Source organism: Triturus cristatus, chromosome 1_1 (assembly GCF_964204655.1).
Source record: "Triturus cristatus chromosome 1_1, aTriCri1.1, whole genome shotgun sequence".
In the NCBI taxonomy this organism is placed as follows: Eukaryota; Metazoa; Chordata; class Amphibia; order Caudata; family Salamandridae; genus Triturus; species Triturus cristatus.
The window spans coordinates 44,770,343-44,782,639 of NC_140579.1; positions in this window are offsets into that span (position 1 = coordinate 44,770,343).

Sequence of the window (12,297 nt, forward strand, 5' to 3'; positions counted from 1 at the left end):
ACTATTAATTAGCATAAAACCTCCATTTTGTTAGTCTGGGAGACCAAATTAATTTTGGCAATTGTAGTCTAACCAACTGTCACAACCACCCCTTCAAGAAACGCTGATAGCTACTTACCTGCCGGTGCATCTCTTGAAGCCTCAGTGAGTATTATGGAGGAAAAAATGAAAGGCCTTATAAACAAAGCCATCAATAAAGTTATTGGGTCACTAGAAGACACAATAAATAAAAAATTGAAAGCCCTCTCCCAAACAAACTGGTCAATCACTGCCTGAAGACACCCTGAAGGGAAAGACAGGGCAAATAAGGCCCCAAGGAAAAGGAGCCCTGGGGAGAATACTTCAAAGAGTAAAAAAACAAACAAACGCTCAATCCCTTTAACTTCACACACTTGCGGGGAACTTGACAGTGCCCAGGAAACCTCTGATGAGCAAGAAAAAGGCCCAATTCTTATCCCCATCAACAGTGAAAAGGAGATGGGGGAGGAATTAGAGCTGTCCTGCTCCTCTAAGCTAGATTCGGACATTCAAGAAGAGGAGAGGACACTGAAGTCAATGACGAGGCACAAGGGGCCTCTAGGTCAACGATGGGCATTATTGACCCTCTCTTAATTAAACATACCCTGTCGCCAGAGTGGACCCCTACCGAACACATTGAGGATTACCTCTCCTTTTGGCTCCGCAAATACCCAAGGATGTCAGATCACGTCTGAGATATGATCATGTCCACTTCCTTCCCTACCAGACAAAATAACTGCAACCCCAGAACTTGAGCCCAAAGTTGTAATGTTTATCGCCAAAGGGGAAAAAGACCCAAGAAAAGGCATTGACAAAGGCCTTAAATCATGCCAACATCGACTACTCAATCTATCTGGTCCATTCACCAAAAAGTTTGAAATGGCAGAAGAGGCCTACATGGATGACTCCTTAATCGATCCAATCGAGGTACGCCAATGGGCGCAGAGAGCAATCTGCCTCCTGGGAAATGCCAGCATGGCGCTCTCAAACGAGAGAAGGAAGAGCGTCTTCCTAAAAGTCGACCCAAAACTCGTGGAATTGGCTTCCAAAGAAGGTGGAGCTTCTGCCAAGGGCTCCTTGTCGGGGATGATTTCATCCGAGACATGGCAAAGTATGTGGGGGCTTTCCGCTCCATTCAAAAAATCCCAGAAGGATATTAAAAGAGTTTTTCAGGACAGAATTTTTGGAAGGGACGGGAGAACACAGTGTCAGTTCCCCGGCCGTGGACAAGGTAATTCAAGGCCCTTTTAAGGACGAGGTCAAAGATTCCAGTCAAACTTTGGTTTGTACTCATCCTTCTATACGCAAAGGCAGAGAGCTTGTGGTAGAGGATTCAGAGGAGAAAGGAGACAGAGAGGTTTCTCAGCAGATAAGACTTACCAAAGACCTATCACATACCCTTCTAAAAGTGGAAGGGAGATTAGCCCAATTCTCTGGGAACCGGAATATGGTGAAGGAAGACCCTTGGGTCTTAGAAACAGTGAGGGGATACAAAATAGATTTCACTGGTACCCCAGTACAAAGAAGACTACCCTAAGAAATGTTCTTTTCTCACAAGGACTCAACACTAGTATCACAAGAGGTAAAAAATCTATTGGACAAAGGTTTAATACAAGAAGGGACACAATATGGTTTCATAAGCAATATCTTCCTAGTTAAAAAAAAGACAAAGGACTAAGACCTGTGATAAACCTAAAAGAGTTAAATGAATGGGTGGTCTACAACCACTTAAAAATGGAGGCAATACATATTTTAAGGGATGTGTTAAGGAAAGGGGACTGGCTAACCCGTCTAGACCTCAAAGATGCCTACCTTTCAATCCCAATTTGGCCACCTCATCTAAAATTCCTGTAATTCACCTGGGGCGGGAAACTTTGGCAGTTCTCCAGCCTCCCATTCGGGTTGTCCTCAGCCCCTTGGTGTTTCACTAAAGTTCTTCACCCAGTAGTGGGATGGCTCAGATCAAGGGGAATAAGAATGATTATATATCTAGACAACATTCTTATAATGGCCCAATCCAAAGAGAAAGTTGTTCTTCACACAGACCTGACAACAAAACTACTAGAGCACTTAGGCTTCATCAAAAACAAGAACAGATCCTGCACAATCTCAAGGCAGGAAAAACAGTTCCTGGGTTTTGTTGTAAACACGAGACAAAGAAAACCCTGCAAAGAACTGAGGAAATTATTAGGAAAAAAGACTGCCGTCTGAGAACCTTAGCAAGGATTCTAGGCCTTCTGTCCTCTACATTCCAAGCTATTTACCCAGGCCCCCTATATTACCAAGCTCTTCAAAGACAGAAAGCCAAAGCTCTGAGAACAGACCAATCCCACTCCCAAATTGTAACTCTAGACCACAGGTCTTCAAACTGTGGGGCGCGCCCCCCTGGGGGGCGTGGATGGGTTCCCAGAGGGGCGCAAAGGCCTCTGTCAGCACATGTAAATGAAGACGCCTGGAAGTGCAGCAATGTTTATTCACTGCATTTCCAGGCTGTCTTCATTTACTCCGAAGCCCTAAGAGTGCCGTGGGGCAAGAGGTCAGTGTGTGTGCTGCTGGGGGCTTGGCTGGGCAGTGTCTGGAGTCTTATTAAGACTCCAGCACGCCCACGTTTTTCACCGGTCTTTAAAGACCATTTGCATACCTTAGGAAACAGGTTATGGAGGCCTTGTTTTTTTTCTTTTTCCAGTACCTCCTGGGCCCCAACTCTGCCTATTCCTTACATTTGTATTGCAATTTTACTGCTGTAGTGTGAAAATGCATTTCATGAAATGGAATATAAAAAAGGATTGCCAATGGAAAAAATGTCAGCCATGTATGTTTAAAGAACCTGCAAAGACCTTGCTTTGACACCAAATAGGGTCTTAAATAAAAAAGTATGTATTCATTTGTAATTGGACTTTCTGTCTGTTCCTTTTATTTTCAGTCATGAAACATTCAGGCAGCCCTAGAACACATTTAAAAGTGCTTTATATTTGCTTTTCGAAGTACGCACAGATAAGTGCTGAAAATAGGGCTTTAGGTGACTGTTTATTTTTGTACCGTCTGGGACATCAAAATAATGAGCTGGCAATCCTAATCATAAAACTGGAAGTGTGTTGCAGGATCAGAACATTATTTATTTCCTTCACCCTCGATTCCCTGATTAATGCCATAATAGCAATAGTATAACATATCTGAAACCCTACACCCCGTCAATAACATGCTGATTAACTTCAAGTGTCTGAGAATTCAATCTGCATTCAGACAACTCACTCCTCATTCTCACCTTTCACTTTCACGCTCACCCTGCACTTACAGCGCATAGTTATGGTTTTCCCGCATTTGCCATATAATCCATCGTCTGCTGCATAATTTGCAGATTAAAAAATGCAGCAACACGTTACCTCACAGTGGAAGGCTCTTTCTAAAGACTGACTGGTCACCTTTCTGTTGCTTATTGCTATATGTGGGTGTTAATGTGGTACTTATGAAGGGCAATTAAGGCCAGGACAATGTTAACAAGTGTAAAAATAGCAAAATAGTGCAGTAATGCCATCACAAAATATGCAGCATAATTCGCCATTGCTTGCTGCAAAATGTTGTCAACCATGCTGCATAATTTGGCCTTCTCCTGCCGCATAATTCCAATGGCCCTGTTTTTAGTGCTATGAGGTCCCAGCCTGTGGCAGAAAGCACCGTGAATATGTAAGTCATTATTTTAAAACAGTATTTACATACTCTAAGCTAGGCTGCTGCAAAATGATGCAGTGATTGAGATAAACACGTTCTTACAAAACATACTTTTTAGTAATAAGTAATCAAACTGTATCTAATGCAGACATTTTTGTAAGTGTCTCCACTATTCCAGATCCCAGCTGATAACTCCTTTACATTACATCTTAAAAGAATAGATCTTTGCCACCATAAAGCTTTAAGCAGATCCACTGGAATTATTCAGCAGAAGAGGACAACATTATGCGGGAGGTTTGACTAAATTATGCAGCAAGAAAAGGTAAATTATGCGGCACAATGCACCACATTTTGTGGTTAGCATTACTTCATTATTTTGTCATTTTAACTCACAGGAACGCTGTCAGGGGAAATATTTCACCTCATTAGTACCAGTGTAGCACCCAAATACAGAAGTAAGCAACTAAAAGATTACCAGTCAATCTTTGCAAAAGGCCTTCCAGTGCTCCGGAACACTTAGTCACGCTTAAAGTAACTTTTGTTCCGTTTGAACTTGAATCAAGATTTTTTTGTTGTAATCTGCAGATTATGTAGCAAATGCAGTACACTGATTATTATGTGGAAAACGCTGCTGCAGAAACTCCTAATTCCATGGTTTCTTTTTAATTTTCTGCACTACCACCCACACTTTGATTTCAGGCAGAGGTATCTCAAAGTCAGTATTAAACATTTAGGGGCAGTTTTTTTGTGAAAGCTGAGTCCAAGGGGTGGCAGGTGGAATGCCAGCAGGGATGCATTCAGATGCAGAGCCCTAATGCTCTCTATCCTTGGGGCCTCACAGTAATGTTCTAGGACAGTGGTTCCCAAACTTTTTCAACCCACGGCTCCCTTGACCTATTGGCCGTTGGCCACGGCTCCCCATTATTTTACTTTTTTTGTGGGTCAAGGGATGTAAGCCCAGCTTTGTAACTACTTCCATTTTCCACCCTGAAAATAATTGGGATGAAGCAGATGGATATATAATCATAGATGTAACAAAATAAAAATATGACAGCTGTTTAATGAAAAACTTGAATTGGTTAAGAAAGGCAGAAACAATAATCTGAGGTCTGCATATGGAATTTTTAAAAACTATCTTTTGTTTTAAAAAATTGCCTCTAGAGGCGCTCATTCCAGGGAGCCAAGTGGAACAGGTGATGGACGGGGGAAAAATTAAATATTTCTCATTTACACCTTTTGCAAGATTGCGTTAATGTGCCAATGCAAGCCAGCAGCAGTAGAGTGAATGTAGAGTAGTATACTTATCACATTATTTGTCATCCATTTCAATGCAAGCACTAAAGTGGACATGAATAGATCTACCCAAAAAGCCAATGATGAACACTCCACTGGGCATTCGTTGGCATCTCAGCACGCCGGAGCTAATCGGAACTGTAATTTGAGCTTAAAGTTTACTCGAGACTTTGACTTGGAGGACATACATTTATTAATATTTACAGCATCTGTTCGCGGCGCCCCTGTTTAGTTTTCAAGGCGCACCAGGGTGCCGCGGCTCACAGATTGGGAACCTCTGGTCTAGGAGACAGAGGAAAGGAGCGAGATTCATAGATATTGTCAAAGAGAAGGCCAAGAATAGGGAGCACTGTATGCGGACTCATTTTTATGTTTACAAATGGCCAGAGACAACTTCTTCAGAGAGATACCCCAAAGGAGACAATATAAGTGTTTTTTTTTTTTTTAAAGGGACATTCATTAGTGAAGCTGGTACTGCTGCCAAGTGTGTAAGTGGCCACTGCTGGTTATCATAAAGGAGCAGATGCAGCAGGACTGGGGTCCAGGGATTTGGGGTGCCCACTACATCACAGTTATTTATGACTGTCTACCTTTTAAAAAGGGGCATCAGTGCTTATTGTCCTTTCAAGCATGAGGACAGAGGTGATGATCCATCCTGGAGGGGAAGAGGTAAAAAAGGCAAAGGAGATAGCCTGCTAGTCAGGACTGCAGTTATCATTAGTGCAGCAGGTATAGTTGCATTGGGGTCAAAGAGTGTGAGGGGCTAACAACACCCCAATTATGGGGAGCAGTTTGTTTGTGATATGTGTTTTTGTTTGATGCATTTGCTTTTTTATAAGTCTCATATTTGGTGCAATTCATAAGCTATAGAAAAAGTATTCCTGAAATCATCTCATAAACCCCGCTCCCTGCACGCAGCCATGTCCCTCCCGCTCCCACAATCCTTGTCATAAAGTTTTGGAGGGGGGCCCGACCTCAAAACATTTTGCTTAGGGGGGGCTCAGAGTGAAAAATTTTGAAGACCTCTGCTCTAGACTAAGATTTGGGGAAAGAAATACAATGGTGGTTAAGGAATGCAGAAGCATGGAATGGGAGAGCGATTTTCAGGGAAGAACCAGAGATATTGATATACTCAGATGCGAGCTTGAAGGGACGGGGGGCCAGATGCAGGAACTCAACAACTGGGGGCCGCTGGACAGATCAAGAGAAGGGATTACACATCAACTGTTCAGAGTTACTAGCAGTTACGAGCAGGCTCCTTTGCAATCCGTTGTTTCACCAAAGATTTAATGAAATACTCTGTCATGTTACGAATGGACAAAGTTTCTGCAATTAGATATGTCAACAAGATGGAGGGACCACTGCCTAAGCACGGACATCTCAGTAATAGCAGAACATATTCCAGGCCTGAGCAATGGGGTCGCGGATTAGTTTTCCAGGAATTGTGAATCTTTCTTTCCATCCAATCAATGTGGGGACCTTTCAAGGTAGACCTGTTTGCAGACAGATTGAACACTCAGTTACCCAATTTTTTCAGCTGGAAGCCGGACCCTCAAGCACTGGGAGTGGATGCCTTCCTTCAGACTACTAGTACACACTCGCAGGAACAAAGACATTTTAGTAACAGTAACCCACCTGTGGAGATCCTAGGCATGGTTCTCAATCCTACTAGAAATGAGTATAGACCTTCCAGTTCTAATGCCAACATTCAAAGGAAAATTAACAGGCCCAGAGGGAGAACCACACCCTCTAGAGCAAGGCCTTTTAACACTGAAGGCTTAGAGGATTTCAGGCGACAGTGGCAGATCGCAGGCCTTTCAACAGATGCCCTCCAACTCATATCAGAGTCATGGGCACCAGGCACAAGAAAAGCATATAGACTGGCAAGAGAGAAATGGGTTCGCTTGTGTCTTCAACGGAATTACAATCACGTTTCAACTAATTTAGTTCATATATTAAACTACTTATCCAAGCTTTTCACATCAGGTTTCTCTTACAGAACAGTTAATGTTTATAGGTCTGCCACCGCAGCGGGCCACTGCCTCACAGAGGGAGTATCTGTAGGACAAAACGTACTAACCAAACACATTATGCAAAGTATAGGGTCTTAAACCCTCCTTCCGCAAAATACGCCGCTCTGTGGGACGTAAAGATGTTCTTCAAGTTCTAGTGAATGGGGGTGAGAACTCTAAGTTAGCCCTTAAATAGTTATCCTACAAACTCACTGTCTTACTCTGCCTGGTGTCTTTTAGACGAACCTCAGATGTAAAAGTCTTAGACATTAACAATAGGGCCTACCAACCAGAAGGGGTTTGTTTCTACCTAAAAAGAAGGACAAAAACAAGGTCAACCCACTAACTTTTCATCCTTTTTTCCCTCAAAATGACACTTCTTTGCCTGGTGAGATGCTTGCAAGAATACGAGAGAAAGACTGCACCACTGAGAGGAAACACAAACCAACTGCTTTTATCCTATAGATCACCTCCTAAGGCTGTTTCATCCCCCACTCTAGCTAGATGGTTCAAAGAGGTAATGAAAGAAGTGTGCATAGACTTTACTATATTTGGTGCACACTCTCTAAGGGGGGCCTCAGCATCCAAAGCTTCTTTTCTAGGGGGAGGCCTACAAAATATCCTTAGAACTGCAGATTTGCCCAATTAAACAATGTTTAAAAGCTGTTATTTTAGACCTTTTAGTAGTGCTATTGATAATGTATTAAATGCACTTTAAACTTACATAATGTTAGCCTCCGTGTCATGCAATGAAATGTAGATTTTTCACAGCCTGGTGGGAAGAAAATCTGGATTTTATTAAAGACACAAAGGCTAAGATTATCCCATCGCTGAAACCTTCCCTGGTGGGGAAAAGTTTTTTTCTGACAGCTTTTAATTTTTCTTTCAGAATAGAAAATACTACACTTGGAAAACTAAAGTTCCAGAAGTTTTTTCGGTGCACAACTTCAACAAAGATGGGAGAATGCTTCGTGCTGATGGACTTTATATGTTACTTGAATGTTATTGAAGTTCTAGATTTACGTAATCTTATCCTCCGTGTCTTTAAAAAAATCCAGACTTTCTGCCCTCCACACTGTGAAAAATCTACATTTTCTCCAGCTACATAGTGCTGGAGATGGGCAGCCCTATACCTTTGATCTGGTCTAATCATTTTTTAGTTCCTTTCTCCCTTTCAGGAATCATTACGCTCGCACAAAACTGCAAGCCAAAAGTCATCTCTAATTCCTTTGCCCACTGTTCAATCTCCTTAGAAGGAAACTTGGTAAAAGACACTTCTTCATTCAAGGATAACCTTCTTAGGGCCTTAAACAAAATTGCCCAGAAGAAGGAGCCCGATACGGAGAATGAAACAATCTTCCCCTTGGTTCTAAGAACAGGCAAATAAAACAGCAAATGGTTAGAAATGCGCGCCGGAGGAAAATGATGACTATAAGGCAAAAAATTATATAAAGAGGCTTTGAAGGGCTTCAGGAAGTCCCTTTTGAAAGTCCACGTCGTGGCTTTCTCTGTACAAATTGCATGACCCAAAATAGTGAAAATCTTTCTCACCCTTGTTGCCTGCCAACAGAAAGTGCCTCCAACTAAAGCACTATGAAATAGTTTTGCGGATTACCTTCATGAGAAAGTAGAACATATCTATGGTCCCTTTCGTAACACTCAGAAATATACACAATTGGAGAGGCAAATGATGAGGGTGAAATTAGGCAATCAGCCTCAGTGTTTTTGAAAACAAAATCGCTAAAAGATTATGTCCTGGCAGTATTATCTTATAGCTTTGGTTCTATTATCCTCCCCTTGATCCTAAAATTTGCGGCATCCACTATCAACCCTACGGTTAACACATTAATTAATCAATCTCTAGAAACAGACTGAGGACACAGTTTCTGCTCTTCTTAAAGAGGCTTGATGCTGACCCACAGAATCTAAACAATCTCAGGCTGCCAGGTCTTTCCAAAAGGCTGGAGAAGCTAGTGAAAAGCAGCTGCAGTAATACTTAGAAGACAACTGACTTTTCCATAGGCCTCAGTCAAGTGTCTGTCCAGGTTTTGGAACAGAGGTTACCATGCTGAAAGCAGCTGAATTCATAAACACTAATCTAGACCAGGTCCATAAAGTTATGGTAATCCTTTTGGACCTGTTGGAGGCCTTCATCACCGTGTCTCATTCCATCTTCTTAGAATTTTTGGACAAAGTGGGAGTGAGAGATATGGTTAGACAATGGCTGAAAAGATTTCTGTAAGGCAGACATCAATATGTACTCCTCCCCTTATTACTCTTCCTACAGGGAGTTGAGATTCAGTGCCCCTCAGGGTTTTGCCTTTAGCCCTACCCTATTCAACATCTATTTAGCCCCAAAGGCACAAGTTGCAGAACTTTGAGGTTTCAACATTTTATCATACAAGGATGACACTCAGCTGATGCCGGCTGGCTGGCTAACAAGCAGACAAAATCATAGAATAGATTCCAGAGCTGTAAAAGTGCAGTTGCTAAGTACATGCAGAACAGCTGCTTGCAGCTGAATGCTGGGAAAAAGCTTCTGGTCCCTGAGAATTCACATCCACTAAATTTAAATAGACGGTCTAGTATGGTTGCTGCGATGTCACATGCTGATAGTGCCAGGATGCTTATTTGGGAGCAGCAGATCGCTCCAATCAAATGTAAATTTATTCATTCTGTAGCCCCCATTTTGTGTAAAGGTGCAAATCAGTCAACAATACACTCTCCTGCATTTAAAACCCTCACAAGGCACAACTCTAGACTCTAAAATAGTCTCAATAATAGAGATGAGCCAAAGCAATTGTTTTTCAGTACACTGTTGAAAAATGGTGGATTGTAATAGGTCGCAGACTACTGACTTTTACAGCGGAACAAAGTGATAGAGTGACAGAGTGATAGAGTGACAGAGTGACAGAGTGACAGAGTGATAGAGTGACAGAGTGATACAGTGACAGAATGATAGAGTGACTCAGTATATAGAACCCAATAACTCCAAATTAGCTCCAAACATGTCGCTGGTTCTCTCTAATTCAGTCCAGCATGCACACAACTTAATCCAATAGCATGACTCCTCCCCGGGAAATCTGTGTGCATAAGTGCTCTGAATTAGCAGCAAGTAGACATCTGATTACTCCATGTCAGCATGAAGGCATGTTTCATTTTTGGGGGATTTTCTACAAAAATATACTACAATCTGGAATTGGTAGTTTTTTGTTTTAATTTCCTCAATTGGTCTAATTGGTGTAGGTATTAAGGTAATATTTATTTTCAGAAAAGAAAATCTCATGACTGAAAACATAGTATTCTACCGACATGTCGCAATCTGGCAATTGGCAACTGAGCTATTTTATAAAGTCGTGTAATACAATATACAGAAATATAGAGAAGCTGCAAATTCTCCTATAAAACATCCTATGCCAGTCTGGAACATTGTTATTAGCATAGTGGATAGCCCAATAGAAAAATAAGAATTCCAGCTTTGTTAACAACATAAAGTTTTGTGTTAGGTTTACAAGTTCAGTAAATCCACTTTAGTCCATTCCCGGTACTTGCGCTACAGGTCATTTAAACTGAGTAGATTTCTGCATCAGGTAAACAAGGAAAAGAGCGATTATTCGCTATTTTGGAAACCAGCTCAACAAGGGACTAAGCAATCTAGCTTTACCACAATTAAAATATGAAATTGGGACTAAGGGCTTCATTAGGAAAGTCCGCCCGCCATCCCGGCGTAAAAAGGGACCGCCCGCCATAAGTGCGGCGGTCCCATGGGGGTGATTAGGATGCACCCGCCACACTGGCGAGCGCATCCTGCATTTTTAACATTGCGGCGGGCGGTGTTTTCAGCACCACCCGCCGCAATGCCAAAAATGCATGTTCTGCATTTGCATGCACAACGTGGCAGGCACTGTGCGGTGCCTGCCATGTTGTGCGTGCAAATGCAGGGGGTTCCAATGTAGGTACCCCTCATGTGACCCTTCCCAAAATTCCTGGGGGCCTGCTACGGGCCCCCAATGGCAAGGGCCGCATGCCTTTCCGTGGCGGCAACGAAGCCACGGAAAGGCAAATCCCCGCGTGTATCGTAATATGGATGGCGGTGTCTAACAGACACCGCCACCATATTAAAACCTTTTCCACCCAGTCGACTCATCGCCCGGGCGGAAAACCGGCAGACGGGCTTTCCGTCCGCTGGGGTTCCCCCACCATAGTAATATGGCGGGGGAAATAGCATGCGAGTGGGAGAGAATATCGGGCGGATCGCCACCGCCATGCGGGTGGTGGTGATCCGTCCGACATTCTAATTGACCCCATAGTTGGAGACACAAACACAATGGAAAAAACTTAGGGCCGCATCAAAAATCAATTCAGCATTCCATTACAAAGCTAATTTTAGGTAATCGCTATGTAAGGAATGCAAACTGATATGTAAGAAAATAGCGATTGCTAAAGATCACAATCGCAATTAGGTAATCACTATTAGATAATACTACTGCATTCGCTACTACAAGGCCCATAGATGCAAATAGTTTTGCATTAGCTAATTAGCGATTACCAAATTGGTAATCGCAAATTAGTTAATGCAAAACCAAGTTTGCCCAGGGGCCTGAGATCCCGCTGAAGCACCCCAAAGAGACATGTGTACCTGCAAGTGCACTTATGCTGCAAGGCACTATGAAAAATGCAGTTTTGTGCATTTTCAAATATTGCATATGGTTACCATTGACTCGGATTCGATGGTAATAGCATATCCTAAATCCACAGTTTGCATTTAGAAAATGCTTGCCACATGTGCTTACTGAATCGCGAATTGTGATTCTCTCTTTGCATTCGCTATTTTAAGTAATTGCAAAAAATTGCGATTACCTAAGATTGCGACTGCAAAGCCTTTCATAAATCTTTGATGAGTGTTTGGCATTTGCAAACAGTCAATTTTAGCAATTTGCACGGTTTGCAAAAGCAAAATGGTTTCACTCCAAAGTTTAACTTGTTACTGAAGTGCACTGATTTAGCAATATAAATTGATGACTAGTGGTGACATAATCTGAATTACACTTGAAAATGGATTTACTTTACACCATTGCTGTCCATTTTTGGTGCCAATTGGTGTAAATGTTTATGAATGAGAAAATCTTCTTAAACAAAAGAAAGTAGCATCAGGGCCAGCAAGGCTTTTTAACCGTTTTCCCCCCTACTGAGGTGTGGCGGTGCCCCCTACCTCCCTCTGGATAGGAGGAGGTTAAAAAATACTTGGTCCCAGTTTGGACTGGAGTTTTCGCAACAACTTTGGTGTGCTTACCGATCCTGGGGA